General features: G+C 38.9%; 1 non-coding gene across 1 annotated transcript; it reads right to left on the bottom strand.

The window, feature by feature from the left end:
- Positions 1-3,921: 3,921 nt before the first annotated feature.
- On the bottom strand, positions 3,922-3,992 carry TRNAG-GCC. The gene has a single exon. It is a non-coding gene; the product is annotated as a tRNA-Gly (tRNA).

Genomic DNA, 3,992 nt, shown 5'->3' with positions numbered 1-3,992 from the left:
GAAAAAATCCTGTACTCCATGACTTCAAAGTTTGATTAAGTGGCTTTCTCCATTGAAGAATCCAACGATTTGGACATCCTGACAATTGATGAATTGCAGAGTATTCTATTGGTTCATGAACAATGTATGCAAAGACATACTGTGGAAGAGTAAGCATTGAAGACCACTCTTGATAGCAGTATAGGGAGAACAAATCGTGGATGTGGCATAATTCGAGGTAGAGGATGAGGACGAGGACATGGGAGACCAAATTTTAACAAAACTCTTGTTTAGTGTTTTTATGTCATGACCTTGGTCATTTTCAGTATGAATGTCCCAAGAAGATGAAGAGAAAAGAATCACAAGCTCATTTTGCTGAAACTTCTGAACCGCTACTTCTCATGGCATATGTTGAAGAGATGGTAGAACAAAAGGAGGACTCAAAAGTTTGTGGCACAACCTCCTGCTTATGTGGCACCACAACAAAATGGAGTGGTAGAAAGAAAAAATAGCTTGGATGAGGAGATTTATGTGGCACAACCTCCTACTTATGTGATCAAAAGGAGATTTGGAGTCTAGAAAAAGTACCTCAGGTAGAGGATTAACAGAGATGCAGATAGTTTTCATAGCGGTGGACCTCCAAATTTGCAGAATCTGGACTCGGAGAAGAAGATGACGATGAATCATCACCTTCCGGAGTTGGAGAAACAACTTCTTGAAGATAACAACAATGATGGAAGTGATGTTGCATCTGTGATTACGAGTTCGACTAGCACTTGGTGTGAGACTATGTATAATCTAATTAGTCCGACGGCATCGCCGAATCAGAAGCCAGTTCCTGCTTTTCCGACTACCACTACTTCATCTTCTTGTTCTTCATCTACATTGTCCCCTACGACTTCTTCATCTTTCGATTTTTGGAAACAGTCTGTAATCGAGGCTGCGACCGTGATTTCTGAGGGAAAATTAGAGGTTGTGGATAAGATTCTTACGCCGGTGGTTAAGATTTCGAATGCGAGAGGTAGTTTTGTGCAGAGATTGGCAGAGTGTATGGATATGATTTTCGCTTTGAAATCATAGGTAAATCCAGTGAAATTTCCTCCTCCTATGGCAGAGATTTTCGGCGACGAGCACTCGGTGGCGACTTAGTCGCTTTACTATATTTCTCCTTGCTTTAAGCTTGTTTTCATGGCGGCAAATCTCGCAATTCTTGAGGCGATAGAGGAAGAGGATTGAAAATTGTACGTTCTCTCAGGTTAACAAAAAGGGAAGGTCGTCATGAAATTGACAGCGGTTGTGGCTGAGAACGGCGGAGACAAGAGGTTGAAATAGGTCAGCGAGTCACTAAGTCAACTAGCGAAAGAACTTGGGATCGGGTTCAAATTCAACATGGTGAAACAAGAACTGGCGGAGCTAATGGCGTGAGTCACTCAGGTGCGACTAAGACGAATCACTAGCATTGAATTTCGCTTTTAAGTTGTATCAAATGCCGAACGATAGCATGTCAACGAAGAATCCCCGAGACGAGAGCGTGTTAGGTTATTCATTTATAATGGGGCTTATTGAAACAATGGCAAAAACAAATTCTTTTCTTAAAAATTTCTTTAGGATATCACGTGAGTTTTGTTTTGTTGTTGAACTTGCCTCATTGGCTCTTCTTAGGCAGGGTTTACTTAATCCACCACACTTAAATGGTGTGTGAAAGTTTTCTATTTATAGTCAAATAAATTAAAGGATATGAAATAATAAGAAATTGAAAGAATATAGGTAAAGATACCTAGGGTAATAAGGAAAATATTTATATTTATCTTTAATAAAATATCAAATATGATATGTATGGTAAACTATAATTTAGTATTAAATATCCTTAATACCCCCCCGCAAGCTGAGCGTCGGATTTGAACGAACGTGAAGCTTAGATCTGAAAAATTTAAAGAGAGGTCTAGAAACACTTTTCATGAAGATGTCAACAACCTGGTTCGGAGGAGGCGTAAAAAAAATACTTTTTTGCCCATTGAAAATTGTAGAGGAATCGGCACTTAGCGGCGATGTTGCCTTGGCTGCGGCGAGAATATGTCTAACCCATAAAGAGGGATCGTCGCTCAACGACGATGCTGTCTTGGCTCTGGCGAGAATATGTCTAACCCATGAAGATGGATCGTCGCTCAGCAACGATGCTGCCTTGGCTCCGGTGATAATATTTCTAACCCAAGAGGTAGAAGGGGGAAACCTAGAGCAAGGGACAAAGACAATGTTCAAGCCAAAAGAGTCGCCACAGTGGGCGAAGAAGCCAATTTTGGTTGGCAAAGAGGCCAATGCGACACTCAGATTTCGAAGGTAAATCTTTGTAGAAGGTCAATAGCCTTCTCGAGGTTCTGTATATTTTTTATGAGAATGCTGATGAGGATCATGAGGTTAGGGTTTTTGTGAACGTTGAAGGGAAGATTGGGAAGAAAATGAAAGAGACTATATTGGTTAAGGGAAAACCGATTGGGTTGGAAAATGTGAGGTTGTATGTACAGAGTATGGTGAAAGGTGATTTGGAGGTAAATAAGGTGGAGTCGAAGAGTAATCAATCGGCTCCACCTGCGGTAGCCATGGTGACTGCCCCTACAACGTCAAAGCCAGCACGGGTGGTGGAGAAGAATAGTAGAGAATTCAGAAGCCATTGAAAAGACAGGATCGAGGTTGCTAAACCGAAAGGGCTTTGATACCATGAGAATGTTTGCTTAATCCACCACACCTAAATGGTGTGTGAAAGTTCTCCATTTATAATCAAATAAATTACAAGGATATGGAAATAATAATAAATAGATACTTATGGTAATAAGGCTAATATCTAAATATTTGTGTTTAATAAAATATCAAATATAATATATATGGTAAACTATAATTTAATATTAAATATCTTTAACACTGGGGATGAAAGATAAAACAACCGATGGGGTTTATGATTGGAATGCTACTGGTGCCTCAATTTGTTATCTTGGTGTACAATCTGTGTGTTACTTTCTCTTTAACTCTTCGGCCTTGAACTGCTGCCACTTCATAAAATGAATGCAATATCAGTCAAGGAATGGTGGATGAAGCGTTGGAGGAACAATCTCACAAATCTAAGTTCACGAGTTGTTTCATGGTCCTCAAAGAAGCAACACGTAGTCACACTCTCCACGACTGAAGCTGAATTCATTGTAGCTGTAGCTTGTGCTTGCCAAGCCATATGGTTAAGAAGGATGCTGGAAAAACTCGATCATATCCGAGTTGGAGCTACAATGGTGTCCTGTGATAATAGTTCCATTATAAGCGGAATGGAAATCCTGTCTTGCATGGTCGAAGCAAACACATTGATGATCGTTTCCACTTCCTCCGTGATTTAAGTAAAGATGGAACTGTGATGTTACAACATTGTCATACTAAAGAGCAATTGGCTGATATCGAGATAGATATGATTTTAGGCTAAATTCTTTGTTTTGACATGATATTGATTTTATTTTTATCTTTAACCAGGGTACTCCTATAAATATATTCAATTCTTGAGAGCTGAACCGTCACAAAGGGTTGTCGACCCGGATCGTTAGTGTCAATTTTCTATTCTTTTCTTTCGAGTTGTCATTATTTTCTTTTGGTTTTCTCATATCTAAATGACTAGAACGATTTGAATTTCAATTCTCGTAGGCGTCTTTACTAGCCTGAGATTTAATTTAATTAATCTATTAGAAATTTTTATATTTTCTACTGATTTAATTTAATTTTGGTGGACCATTTTGTTTGTTTAATTATTATTCTTTTTTTACGAAGGGTGCAAACTTGTTAATGGTAGCTAGAAGTGGCCAATAAGCTTTAACCTATTTGTAAAACATACGAAGATGTAACTTTTAAACGTTGTTGGAGAATAAATAAATAATAATAATTGCTTAGTTTTTCATCGCAAAACGCAATTTATGCACCAGCCGGGAATCGAACCCGGGTCTGTACCGTGGCAGGGTACTATTCTACCACTAGACCACTGGTGC

The sequence above is a fragment of the Cucurbita maxima genome, unplaced genomic scaffold, assembly GCF_002738345.1.
Source record: "Cucurbita maxima cultivar Rimu unplaced genomic scaffold, Cmax_1.0 Cma_Scf00015, whole genome shotgun sequence".
NCBI classification, from domain to species: Eukaryota; Viridiplantae; Streptophyta; class Magnoliopsida; order Cucurbitales; family Cucurbitaceae; genus Cucurbita; species Cucurbita maxima.
The sequence above is the reverse complement of the archived record's forward strand: the minus strand, read 5'-3'. Positions and strand labels throughout refer to the sequence as shown.